Source organism: Micropterus dolomieu, linkage group LG02 (genome assembly GCF_021292245.1).
Source record: "Micropterus dolomieu isolate WLL.071019.BEF.003 ecotype Adirondacks linkage group LG02, ASM2129224v1, whole genome shotgun sequence".
Taxonomy (NCBI): Eukaryota; Metazoa; Chordata; class Actinopteri; order Centrarchiformes; family Centrarchidae; genus Micropterus; species Micropterus dolomieu.
In genome coordinates, this window is record NC_060151.1 from 25650169 (window position 1) to 25665082 (window position 14914).

Here is a 14914-nt window from a genome sequence, read left to right on the forward strand (position 1 = left end):
AGAGATGAGCCGCAAAAGTTCTATAACACGATCTTATGGACTGATGAGACCAAGATTAATCTCTACCAAAGTGATGGAAAGGCCAAAGTGTGGAGAAAGAAAGGAACTGCTAATGGTCCGAAGCATACAAGTTCATCTGTGAAGCATGGTGGAGGTGATGTCATGGCTTGGGCCTGCATGGTTACTTCTGGAACAGGCTCATTAATATTTATTGATGATGTAACTGATGATGGAAGCAGCAGAATGAATTCAGAAGTGGACAGAAACATTTTGTCTGATAATTTACGGAGAAATGCATTGAAACTAATCGGGAGGAAGTTTATCATGCAGCAGGACAATGACCCAAAGCACACTGCCAACAAAACAAAGGACTTCATCAGGGGGAAAAAGTGGAAGGTTTTAGACTGGCCAAGTCAATCAGCTGACCTTAACCCAACAGAGCTGCATTTCACCTCCTTACACCCCGAAACAAACAAGAACTGAAAGAAGCTGCGGTAAAAGCCTGGAATAGCTTCACAAATGAAGAATGCAACAGTTTGGTGATGTCGATGGGTCGCAGGCTTCAGGCAGTTATTGCAAGGGTTATACCACCAAATATTAAATGTTATTTACTTTAAGATTATTTGTTCCATTACTTTTGCTCACCTAAGAATGCTGTGGTCTAATACAAATGGTAGTATGTCCTAAGATGTTTAACACATGTGGATGTGAATACCAGGAAATGAGAGCTGAAATTCTGAACTCCTCACCGATATAACTGATGCTTGGGAGATGGGTACCAATGATCTTCTGAGCAGTTTTAATCACCCGCTGCAGAGCCCTCTGGTCCTGGGCCATACACATCCCATGCCAGTTAGTGATGTTTTCAGTCAGGATGCTTTCTATTGCTGCTCTATAAAAGCTGACAAGAACTTGGCGTGGGAATTTGGCCTTCCTTAAGAATTACAGCGGTTTCTGATGACCATGTGAGGTTCTCTGTGATGCTGATTCTCGGGAACCTGAAATTATTCACCTGCTCCACCTCAGCACCACTGATGTAGACAGGAGTGTGTGTCTTTGTCTCCTTTTCGTGAAATCAACAATTAGCTCATTGGTTTTGCTGATGTTGAGCAGTAGGTTGTTCCCTGTGCACTCTCTGTTTCAGTCTCGGTGTCATCCGCAAACTTCACATCAGAGTTCTCACCATGTCGGAGGATGCAGTCGCGGTTGTACAGCGTGAACAGGAGGGGGCTGAGCACACAGCCCTGGGGGGCTCCGGTGTTGACAACTAGAGTGGAGGAGGTGTGACCGACAAAGGAAGTCCTGCATCCAGTTGCAGAGTGTTGTATTTAAACCCATTGTGCTAGGTTTACCAATCAGTTTCATCGGGGAGTTTGTGTTGAATGCTGAGCTGAAATCAACAAACAGCATTCTGGTGTACGTGTTGTTTTTGTCAAGGTGTGTGAGGGCTGAGTGGAGGGCAGTGGAGATGGCAATTTCTGTGGATCTGTTGGTTCTGAAAGCAACTGGCGAGGGTCCAGGCTGGCTGGGATGTTGTTCTTTATGTGCTGAAGTTATTGATGTAATTCAAATTCTTAAGTCCCGTCTCTGGCTTCATCGCTTAATTTCCTGGACATACTTGTTTTCAGCAATGCCTTGAACTTTGTCGCACTGGACCTCTCTTCACTTTTCGGTATAAATGCTCCGTACTTGTATAACACCTTTCTAGTCTTTTTTTTGACCACTCAAAGCGCTTTTACACTACATCTGCATTCACTATTCACACACATTCATTCACTGAGCCTAAGTGCTCAAACAGAAACTAACATTCAGCCACCTGATTAACGGGCAACCCACTCTACCTCCTGAGCCACAGCCGCCCTATATAATGCATTATTCCCACTGCCTTCAACATTAAAAAAGGATTAAGAATGAATGATTCTCATATGCCAAATCAAATAATATTTCAGCCATGACAGAACTGGATCTGGTAATCAAACCATTAGGATGGGTCACCATTTTCCAGACTTAAATGCCAGATAATTATTATTATTATTATTATTATATTAATTAGGGTTCGCCCAAATGTAATTTTTTGAGCTTCGAAGCTAGACAGTAATTAACAGCAAATAGTCGAAGCTTCGACGGCACCACGGACTGACTGCGTGTACGTGTGAGAGAGAGAGAAAGAGAGAGTGCTCTGTTTCTTTATTTACATGTAGGCTATATAATAACAGCATGTTATTATTACCAAAAGGTTGTGTTTAACTTTTCTCGTGGCGAGGCTAGTAGTCCCAAGTGCAGGACTAAAAGAGGGAGGAGACTGGAGTTGGATAAAAGAGGAAAAATTATTGCAGGGTTGAAGTGATCGGAAATTGAGCCGGGAAGAGCGAGGCAGACTGGAAGACTAGATGCTGTAGAGCCAGGTTAATGGCTGCAGTGCAGAGCAGGAAGGAACCGTAGCTGAGAGTTGAGCAGGTCCAGAAAAGATCATGGGAATATATTACCCAGGCAGGGGTCCAGGGAGAGTAGACGAGTAGTAGTAGACGATGAGCACCTTTTCCGGTAGTGGAAAGTAACAACACGTTATTGTGTAAAATTCGCTTTAAACTTTTTTTATAACCTAGTAAATGTTCTTAAACCCCATAACTGCCACACTGCCATTGTCATAACTCAGTTTAAAGTTAAAAATCAATATTCGAATCCAAAAATTGAAAATCGAATGTGTACCCAACGATCAAATATTCGAACATTCAAATATTCAGGTCCAGCCCTACAGATAATATCAGCAAAATTTGATTTGACTTAGAGGCAATGACAACTAACAGTGTTGTCATTAATTCACATTCAGATGGCTTCCCTGGGTCACGAGTTGCGTTGAGCAGACTGGCACAGACCGGGGACCAGACCAGTTCAATCACAGGTCCAAACTCAGCATGCATGCATGATTTAAATACATCTAAAATGGCAGATGGCGAGAGCGCTGGCTCATGTCTGGCTCCTAGACAGAAACAGTGATGTAGGAGAAGCAGAAGATGAAGCTGAGTGAGAGTGAGGAATAACCTGGCTTGTCGTTAAGATTACCTTTCCTCTTAAAACATTCACTTCATCTGTGTCACTCCTGCTCCCAACTTGTTATTGGAAAATAGGAAAGGTGGGAAACCATTCGATGCCGGCACTGTCTACATCAGTCACACACTGACACACACACACACAAAATACATTTCATCCTCCATATCCGAAACAGCCAATAGCACTGGCAGGCATTTGCGACCCCAATCCATATTTCAATTTCCCTCCTCTCATGCAAACTAATTCAATACTTGTTGCCTTCCCTTACAAGCGATCGGCAATGTGAGAAATAAGCTTCTTCTCATGCTGCATCTATAAAAGGCCCAATCAGACACATTTTTGAGTGGGCCTCTGCCTATATCAATTATGTCTTTGTGGGCCTGCACACTGGCAGATTCTTGGAGGCAGCATTAGAGGATGAAAAATCTGTGCTTTGAAACATTCTCACCACACTGTAATACCAATTGCAGATCACTTTTCTCCATATTTTCTGTACTCTGAACGCATTCAGCCCATATTCAGCTACGTTTGAAAGTCATAATTTACATCACATACTGTCAGTGCTTAAGTCAACAGCTTAACTACACATGTGTTCAAACCAATTAAATAAGCATTAGGCTAACAGTGGGATGTCAGTCAAATGAGTATTTCAAAAATTATATACCCTAATTTTAACTTCTAAAAGTCCCTCACAAACCCAGAAACAGAAACACCAAAGCTAGGCTGTGATGCCATCAGCCAACACTTTTTGGAATTGATCCACCGACACCGCTCAGGAGACAGACTGGACATAGTGACAAGCCCAATTTGAGGGGAATTTATATTCTCCTAATCAGGTTGATTAGTGGAGAAAAACTCAGTCAAACTCCATTCATTTAGAGATTCTACAATGGATTTCTGATGAGTGAACGATCTCCAATGACTTTGTCCTCACTAACGAGCATTTTGATGCACTAACTGCTGCAGCATTTTACACTGTGACAACCAACAAAAGACTCACACATCTTGACATTTTCTCCTGCAGCGCCATCAAGAAAGCAATTCAACAAAAGCACACAGCCAAGTAGGAATATGGGTGTCATGGTGAGCTGGGTGCAGCAGAGTCAAACTAAGAAGTGGTGCAGTGCAGAAACATTGTGATACTATACTTACTTGATACCACTATGGTGGACAGTATATTACTGATCGTTACATTCTTTCCTCTAATTCACTGTCAATGCATTCTGCGTTGTTCAAAATACACAAGCATGTGTGCAAGTATGTACTCACCAACATACCCATACTTAACAACACCTACAACACCTGCCCCAACTCAGGATCCTGGTTGCACTTTTCCTCACAACTCTTTGGCCATGTAAAGGGAGAAGCGAGCAGGTAATAGCAACAAATTTAGGGGCTTAAATGGCAACAGCTTTACGATGCCTGAGCGGCCTCTATGACTCCATTCCTGTCAGATTCTATTAGCTTGGCCTCTACCACGTGTTTCGATTGGCTCTTGGCCTATTCCCAGCAGTTACAGAAGCACCTCCCATAAATAAACCAAATGGCTGCATCTTGTAGTGTATGAAAAGGGTGGGGGGAGCAGGGCACTTGTGTATAAAGAACATCTGACAGAGTGGTTGAATAGTTTAATATACAGCACTGGGCTGAATGGACACAGTCGACTAGAGGGAGAGCTCGACACACATCATTGTAAGAGTTTAGATTTGACTAGTGTTTAAGAAGAATGCAAGCAGCCAGGCGAGAAAAGCACTTCTAAATCAAGACAAGTGGTCTCATTCTACTCCACACACACACTCCAATAAACAAAAGAAAAAGTGTGTCTATCTGCCAGCTGCCAGGTGGAAGTCTAAGGAAAGGCCACCTGTCTAATAAATGTTTTTGATGTGTACAGCTCAGCAATATGAAACTGAGCATCTGGCCTGTCTCTTCCAAACTGATCTTGTTAGCAGCATGCATATCCGTTCCTCTTATAGAGAATTTATTTGAGTGCTTCACCCAAATAGGTTTTCCCTTTCCAAAAATGAATTCAACCAATGAGGGCTTGTGAAGGGTTAGGGTTAGTCACACTCATCTGCCAGATGTTCAGTGGATTTTTTTCATAAGGAGCACACAGTGTTTCCCTCAGTTCAGACCAAAAACTGAGAATGGTTTTAATTAAATCCAACTCACTTGTTCTTTATAAACCAAATACCCCAAGAGCAAGACGAAATGGAATAATAAATTCTAGCAACAATTATTATATGCAATGCTTGACATGCTGCGGCTGAATTAGTTTTTTTTATGGCTTTGAGAAAACATTTCCATGGGCAGATAAAAAATACTGGACTGTTGCTCAGTCTGCTGAAAGAAGTCAGGCTGGCAGGGCTGCTCACACAATGACATGACAATCAGCTATGTGTTCCTTTGAATTTTGAACAGGAAAAACTATTTACCAAAACACAGGGAAAAAAATTCACTATTTGTGAAGAAGACACACTAGCACATACTGTTATGTTATTTAAGAACTATAATATAATAATGATGTGCTGTAAATGGTAAATATTAGTTTCATATATTTGACTATCACAAATCTTAATAAAATATCTATTTTTTTTGTTTGTCTGTAGTTATGTATGGGCCTTTTTCACAGCAGGCATTTTGATTTGTGAGTCTTAATGAAGCCTTACTTAGACTTACTGAGAGCACAGGTGTAATTAATTCCTTTAACAATGGCTCTGCTTTATTTAAGTCCATCAGTGAGCCGGCATAAATAATGGCAGGGTCCTGAAACTGGTAAAGCCAAATGGAGTGCATTACTTGTTAATATTAATTATTACACCTGTGGGTTGAGCAGTTCCAACAAGTTACTGAGTGATGACACAATAAGTTGTAACACAAAACAGTTTGTTTGATGAACTAAAATCTTAAAACAGTTTATTATTCTTTATAGTTTATTCTTTTTTTTTTTTCACAGCAATATGAGTCATATGCATCAAGACTCCCTCTTTTACCACTAGCTAAAGAATGTGAACAGTAAAATGCAAAGCTAGCCAATGAGTTATATTTGAGATTCACATATTTTTGCCTGTGGACTCTTATGAATCAAACAAGACTTCCATTCAGAGCATTTCTAAACTCCCACACGGCTCCCTGCACATGCATATAATTCAGCTGAGCAGAAAACGCTGTGGGACAAACCAACTGAATTTTAAACATGCACTTCAAAATAGAGAAGACTTATACTGCCAAAAACTAATTTATAAGCAAACATTCAATTGTTCCACCAACTATCCTACTTCTTTATTGCTAATCAACAAATAAGTATTTAAATTGGGTTAAATGACTTGTTTTATGAAACGTTGTTATTTTTTGTGACTTATTCCACCAATTCACAGTTGACTTATTTGTGACTTAATCATTTAATGTTTCTACTATAAGGCTTTTTTGTCTTGTTATATGCCTCTAAGGCTAGGCTCACACTGCAGGCCTTAATGCTCAATTACAATCTATTAAGAATATTAAGACGTCACGTGCAGCACACTATCGTACAGAACTAAACATAGAGGCCACAGAGATTAGCATCTGTGGTTATATTTTTAAGATGAATTCAGGTGAAAGAAGGGGAATTCGTGAGCAAATGACAACGAGGACAAGGAGAAAGAGAGACAATTTTTTTTTATGGCTTTTTGTGGAGCAGGGCTGCTACTTTTGTACGGAAGCACTTTGTGACAAGAGTCGCTCTACAGCAACATCACAGGCACATGATTTCCAATCTGACTGTCCAGACTGAGGATGCATTTCAAATAATGCCACCTGTATCTGATTTGGACCTCATATGAAAGTGGCCCAAAACCCGAACTGGAAAACATCAGATTCAATGTGACTTGGGCTGTTCACTCTGTTAAAAATCAGATCTGAGTCACATATGAGAAAAAAAAATCAGATTTGGTCACTTTGCCCTGCAGTCTGAACACAGCCTAGCATAGTGCTGTGAATTGATTTGTTTTCTGTTTTGATTATTTGTTTTTAATGCTGTTTATTTGTAGGGCATGCACCAATCTGTGCAGAGTCTGATCCAGTTTCTTTATCAGTGAAATTATAAAATTCACTATTATCCATTCATTCATTCATTTTGAACGGGCTGTCAACTCTGTTTTTCTTGCCACAGCAATCCCTGGTATTATGTTACCTTAGATGAAAAATGATAACAGTCGATGAAGTATACAGATTTAAAATTTGGGGGGAAAGACAGCATTACTGGATCTGTACTCTGTATCAGTAAGAGAAGGTTAGTGCATACCCATTAATTAGTTTTGTTACCTCATCATAGCCCTCGTTGCGAGTAGGGCTGCACTATTAATCTAATCGCAACTGCGATGTCGTCATGTGCAATTACATAACCGCAAAAAGTGGTGTGAAAAGGTGTGTGTGACTCTCTTCTGTGTGTGTGCGCTGCAGTCTGCTCATTATATCCGCCCACACCGGACTCTCGCATGTGCCCCTAAAAACAGATAAGCATATACGTACAATGTGAGAAATAATTTTTGAGCAGTCTGCCAGTAACTTGTAAGACAACAACCTACCACAACCCCCCTCCCCGCCCCGCCACTAATCGTTTAAAACATAGTCGGACTCGCCACCAGAGAAATGCCGGTGCTCCGGTCACTCTGTGACAGAGACAGAGAGACGTCGTCAGCAGCTGAAGCAGTAAGACAGAAGAAAACAGGGAGAATATAAGGAAGGTTTGGGTTTGGCTCGCTGGCCATTTAACATTAGCTGTTATCAGTGCCTTTAGTTGTTCAACATGAGCAGTATTTAACATATTATTGTTATTCTAGCAGTATACTATTAACTAAACATTATACTCTTTATTTAATACACTCATGTAATGTACAGTTCCTCCTCCAGGTTGTGCATAGAGACTGCATTAGACAGATGTACACTGAGCCGGTGCCAGGATGCCAGTGTGCCAATACTTGCTGGTTCTAGCCGCCTCCTCCGTAGAGCAACGCACTCCTCTTGTTCTATTTTACATCTGTTTTACTAGTTATTGTTATAAATATTGTTTAACTTCGTTCAAGTTGTGAAATACACATTTCAAAATGTCAGTATTTTGTGCATTTTCCTTGATAATTAGGCTAAGCAAGTAGACTCACATTACCATTTGTTCCATTATAATCGAATCACAATATTGCCCCACAATAATCGCAACATGACTTTTTCACCAAATCGTGCAGCCCTAGTTGTATTTTTTATGTTCAGCACACTCAAATTGATTAAATTAAGTTTTAAAAGTTGCAACTGGGAGTTCATTCTATGGATCTTGATGAACCAAACATGTCACTTATAAAACTGAGTAACAATTATTTCTCTGCTTAAATAAAAACACATCACTCACTTTTCTCTGTGGCTTGCAACCTGCAGCAGTCCTGCATTGCGCGTGGAGGTGATCATTATTTGGCAGAATATATTAGGCAATAGTAGGCGTATTATTTTGCAAGTACCTGTTTTTGAAATTTTCACACAAATAGTTTTTGTCATGACAAAAACATCCAAGGCAACACACCTCGGCATGACAAGGAAAAAGACAAAAGGCAGCCGAAAAGTCACCCCCACCAGCTCGACATCACAAATAACAAACCTGAGCAGTCCTTAACTGCTCACATTAGCCAGTTAGCGGCTAATATTTAAGCAATGTAAAAGTGCTGCCAGCCTTAAATCACGCCCAAACTTCAAACGTACGGGGAAAATATTATAAGATATAAGCGATATGTGAAAGAAAGCACGCGTTATCTAGCTTAGAAACTCACCTTTGTTTCGCTGTTCCACGAAAGGGATGAAGATTTTCACGAGCTGTCACTGCACTTCCGGGTTAGAGTGTGACGTGTACAGACGCCCAGCAGCTGGCCATGCTGGGATTGTTTTGGTTTTGCACGCTGGATGTTATAAATGCATTTCTAAGTTAAGTTTAGTTTAATTTCGTGATTACTGACATTAAAGTTAGTTAAGATATAATAAGATAAAACTTTATCAATCCTCAGCAGAGATATTTAGCATTACTGGGAGAAATGTAACAGAGAGCCGGTGGTGGAAGATGTATTCAGATCTTTTGTCTAAGTAAATGCAGGTATGTCTAATTAGAAAATTGGTCTTTAAGTAACTAATGTTTAACTGCTAACACTGATCTTATCATGCAGCAGAACTGGCCCTGTCACAGTTATCAGATTGTATGGATATATTTGTGTTATCTATGCACAAGATGCATGTTAGTGTTGGAGTAAGTATAACTACCTTATATATTGTTGGGCAATTTAGCATGGAGCAATGTATTGATCCTCAAATTTAGTTTAATCTGTAAAGTACCTAGAAATAGCTGTCAGCAAAACGTATTATTTTAATTTTTTCCCCTGAAATGTATTAGTAGTAGCAGAAAAGGAAAAGACTCAAGTAAAGTACAAGTATCTCAAAACTATACTTAAAGAGATAGTTTGGGATTTTTTAAGTACTGATGGACTCATCCATAGTCAGTGTATTACCTGCAGTAGATGGCGATCAGCGTGTCCCAAGTCTGGAGAAGCAGAGAGTTTTACCAGCAGGGAAGCTAAGCAATGCCACCTAAAAGGCCCACAGAAAAAAGTTCAAGGGTATGCTATAGAACATTGTCAGTGCTTTACCTTGCCACCAGACAGCCGTTTCCTTTGGGACTACGATTTCTCAAACATAGAACTTCCATATTCCTACACATAAGTGCAACTTGGCTGCACACTGTATTACACAGCTGTTTTTTAACATATCTTTATTATTAATTATGCATTCATTATGCCTTATTCATATATACACAGATTTTACCCACATCCCCTTCAAAATTGTACACAGCACAGCACTGTCTTAGTTCACAACTATGGTGAGATATACATACAACAAAGCCTCCCCTCAGCATTCAGCAATCATTCGGACCTGCGGTTTGTGTGTATCTGTATGTTTTTAATGTGAGACATGAACATGTCTGGACTATGAAAACAAATTACTCTCCTCTGACAATAAAGACAATCTATCTACGGTATATGTTTCACTCTTAAAGAACAGACAATTCCATGTCCAAACTATGTGCACTTTAACATGTGTAAAATATCATATTTATTATTAAATGGAGAACAAAATACAACCAGGCATCAATGCTGAAGACATTTCTAAAAGTGATTGTCCTTTTGGAGGTATGGGTTCTTGGTAATTTATAGTAGCCTACATCTTGAAGCACACACACATAGATTGCATTTGTTTTTCACCAGTAACTGCTTCACTTTATTCCCAGCATTATGGTCACTATCAGCATCAATTTCTGATTTGGCAAACCCTATTAAATGCAGGCACTTTGCCATACATGTAGTTTTTGTGAATTATTGCTCTTAGGAAAGTAGGTAATCACATCAGGAAACACATATATGCAAGCAAGACTTGGCTATATAGGAGATAATAATATATATATAATGTCCAGACTGAGGTTGATAAAATAAACATTTATATAATGCAAAATATAAATTATTGTGCAGCATCTTTGCAAAATTTGCAGCTTTACTGGTTTGATGATAACATGAAAAGATGTGCTGTAATATGATTATGATCTTGATGCCAGCATTTAAATTGGCTATGAACAGAATAGTGTGCAGGCTTGTTTATATTGCAGATGTAAGTATGTTGCAGATATTAAGTCACCACATGTGGGTAGCTGCCCATGTAGGGTATCTTGGCAATGTTGCAATGTTATAAGAATATCATAATATGATTTTCTCTTTTGAAGATTTAAATCACATTCATCCAACTTCAACAAAAGCACTTGGGATGCACAGCGAATTTGCTGTGATGCTCATCCAAAAGGTTGTCTGGTGGGGTATTTAATTGAAGGCAAAGCAAATTAAAAAGGTAAACAAAAAATGAAGAGGAATCTGGAAATTGAATAAAGGGAAGAAGAGAAAAGTTGTTATGACACCTGGATTGTTTTCTACTCAGGAATGTTTGATCTCTCAAGGAACACAATGCTGCAGAGATCTTTTCGAGGGTGGAATTTGGTCCGTTGTTGCATGTTCTCACACTTTTGAATTATATACATCTGTGTCGACATTCTGTTTTGCTACTCTGGTATTGGGAATAACATTTTTTTTCAGCTTCATAATGTGGAATTTTCCCAGCTGGTGGGATGTTTCAGTACATGAAATTGTATTACTGTGTGACAATCCCAGCTTACTCCACAGGTCTGGCACCATGTTCAGCCATGGCTCAGCTCTGGAGTTCAATGCAATTATAAATAAATAAGCATGTGGTCGGGAAGAAGACAGGGCCCTATGGGGACAAGCTGAGAGAAAATAGAGGAAGTTTAATTAAAGCTGCAAACTGCACTCCCACACACTTAGACACAGAGACATGCAGTAATATAGGCGAACCAATACACACCAATTATATGTGTTTGTGTGTGCACTTCACTTGCCTTTATGTACACTTGCATGCGCGGGTGTACCTATAGCTACAACTGTACAAAAGAGAAAATTGTGGTGAGTGTGCCCACATCCATATGTGCACGTGTCTACAGGCAAACCAATACAGGAGGAAAATGTGAGTGTAGAGTAATACCATGTTGCATTTAGGTAAGGCCCTCTAAATTTCTTCATCACACAGGTTTTTGTGTGTCACCTTCCTGACTACAGAGAGGAAGGTATTTTGTCTCTTCCAGTATGTCACCTATCTGGCTATCACACTCTCTACACAGCCACAGTAAAATGATTTGGTGTATGCAGTTATGTTTTTGTTACATTTTTTTCTGCAAAATGATTGAACTGGCAGTCTCCTTATAATTACCTAAGGGGTGCAGGCAAAGGCACAGCCAGTAAAAGGCTGATGAGGGAGTATTGAATTTGCACTTCAATTAGAGTGCTTATAAAGTGTGGATTACACAAGGACTCCAGGGCCACAGCTCTCACTCAATTACCACAGTGCACTATGGATGGAGGGACAGCAGGCATGATGGGTGGACAGTGTAGGCATCAGGGTAAAGTTGCAAGGTGGCTGAAGAAGATATGAAGAGAAAAAAGTAAGAGATGTCAAATGTTGGTGTGGCCTGTGTTAGGTCTTTAATCAGAATGGATCCATGAAATGGCATCTCCTTCCACAAGTGGAAGAAGATGCATGCACAGGTGACTCAGGTCTCCCTCTCCAAGTTCTGGCCTTGGATTCAACAAGGACATTCTGACGCTGCACAGTGGAACACTACACTGATTTGAAATGACTGTGAATGTGCATTCATTTCCATTTTCTGTCTTGTTTAAACAGGTTTCATTGGAGTTTAAGAGGGTATACAGAGAAATATGCTCAAAAGGATACCCCAAAAAAAGAAGAAACCTCAACAATGTGTCTGGGTCCCTGAGTTAATTCTCAAACGGATTATTGAGCCAATGAGTGAAAATCACCGGCCATTTAGAGTGGATTTGTCTGCGAGGCAGCGATAAACAGCAGCTTGCTTTTCTACAGCTTAGCCCCTTGATTGTTAGAAGGAGATGCTTGAAGGACATGCTTTTCGAGTAAACAGGCCAATGGCAGTGAAGACAAAAAGAAAGTTTCTATTCGATTGCTTAGCTGTACTTATAAAGACAATGTCAGATGAAAGAATGTGAATAATTAATTGTTATAGAGCCTTATGAAGGGTTCGTGGTGCTTAATTACTGGTTGGGATGTTTGCACGAGGCACAGTGAGATTTTAAAGAATTCAAAGTGAAAATGTGCAGAGGAGAATCACAGAAGAAAAGAAGGGTTTTATTATCTTCTGTCTGACTCTGAAATCACTTTTACAGTATAAGTTACATAAGGAGGCTGCACAAACACAGCATGACAGTGTTATAACAGACATATGGGGAGGTTACCTGAATTCAATTTGACAGTGTTATAAGATGTGTGATGTGAACGTGAAGCTCCTGCTAATTCAAAAAGTGGATGAACAATTAAAGAACAACCTAATAGCTTACTGCAAAAAGGGATTTTATATCTGCACGTACGTTTAATCTCCCAGACTCCAGCAATTTTCTGTCTGTTTAGATCATCTCCCTCCGTTCTACCTTCCTCTCACTCTCTCTCTCTCTCTCTCTCATTGCTACTGTCAACAAAGAATGTGCAGGCTTCCCACAGGCCCTAAAGGAATCTCTCACACTGCACTCACATAATCACTTCAGACCCGGCTGTTTAGGCCGACATCTCCACTGGGACTTACCAGCCGCTCGCTGCAGGCCAAATCAGACCGCTGAGTAAAAAAAACCCAACAACAACAACAACAACAACAAAAACCAACTGCAACAGTGAAACAAAGAAGTGCAAGTCAGACAGAGGAGCGTGACCAGTCTGAGAACATCAAGGACTCGTCTTTTAGTGGCTGAATGTCATACTCTTCAGTAATGGGATGATTTGGTGCCCTCCTGTATGAAAATGATAGACTTTAAGAGGCTTCTTTTGAGCACACAATATACACCCACATATTGTGTATGAGCAGAGTGTGTCAAGTTATGTGTATGTGGCAGGTCAGGCATGAGTCTTTCATTGCCATAAGACCAGTTTAAATTCCATCATCCTTTCGAAAGACCTAATGGGATCCAGAGTGCCATACATTTATATCAAAGAAGCTGGATTTAATGACATGTTTAATGACTCCTTAAGTTGGCAAATGGACTTCATTTGAAATCACCAGCGGCATCAGAAAGAAGCTCGTTCTCCACCAATTAAAGGCATCCTTTGGAAGACAGACTCACTGTTCAAAGTTAGAGAAAGAAGAGCTGTTGATGCTTGGTCCCTCTCCATTGTCAGTCTGCAAATACATTAAACTATCAAGGTGGGGGAATATTTTTAACAATGGCAGGCAGTGACTGAAGCCTTGTGGGACTTGACAGCTTATGAAAAAGTGAGTTAAATGCAGGATTAGACTCAAGATCTCCCCACTGTGTTTTATGAATGGTATCTTCACTTCATTGTTGATTGAATATATTTCCCCACTTTTCTCTTTAGTTAAGTTGCTTTTAGTTCATTTAGAAGTTTAGTTGAGTCCAATGCTGGTTACAGCAAGGGTTATTGATGTTTTTATGTTTTTATTATATAAATGCTGCACTGAAAAGTTGCACACTTGCAGATGTGTTGCTCTGAATTAGGCAAATTGTTATGTTGGAAGTAGCACATCCTTGCTCGGAGCATAGTTTGCCTCAGTGATCCAAATTATTAATATCTTAATTAACAACTACAATATGAAAAGTGTGAGACACATAACCAAAATTAAAGATGCTTGTTTTTCTTCAAGCTGTCAGAGGCTGAGCTATGCAGCTCAATTTGACTGACTCAAAAAGCTAATTCCCCTCCAGCACTGAAATAGAAACATTTGCATGGTAAAGGGTTACATAGAAGCTGAAAGGTTTTCAGGCTAATAATGTTTAAAATACTACATGTGAAGACACAAGTGCAGATTAATGTACATTTTTTTCTGAATTTCTGAAAAGATCAACACAATTCTGTGTTTCACTATTTTCTTTTAAAATGGACGCGTTAAACCCTAAAATTTAAAGGGGTACTCCAATAACTTGGTAGTGTTATTCAATAAAGTTGGGGGACTCAAAAAAGACAAAATGAAGAATGGTTTTACAGGACCATTCAAACATATGGACTCCAGCACTAGAGGCATAAACAGGCTACCATTCATGGTGAATGGAATCTAACAGCAGCCTGACACCACCACTGCGATTTAACACGAAGGTTTTGCTACAGCGCAGGATGAGGAAGTTCAACGTCATGCAAATGGACACGCATGAGCCAAAACCTACAGACCTACTCTTCCCATAATGCAACTTCAAAGTGTCTTTTA

At 39.8% G+C, this 14914-nt stretch overlaps 1 protein-coding gene across 2 annotated transcripts in view; it reads right to left on the reverse strand.

The window, feature by feature from the left end:
- Nucleotides 1-8962, reverse strand: part of LOC123960625 (speckle type BTB/POZ protein) — a 99859-nt gene extending 90897 nt beyond the window's left edge. Inside the window, exon 1 of one of the 2 annotated variants that reach the window (XM_046035483.1) lies at nt 8844-8962. The gene's annotated coding sequence lies outside the window, so the exon portion shown is untranslated. The remainder of the gene's footprint in view (nt 1-8843) is intronic. The other variant, XM_046035492.1, reaches the window with a different exon arrangement.
- Between the last annotated feature and the right edge of the window lie 5952 nt (nt 8963-14914).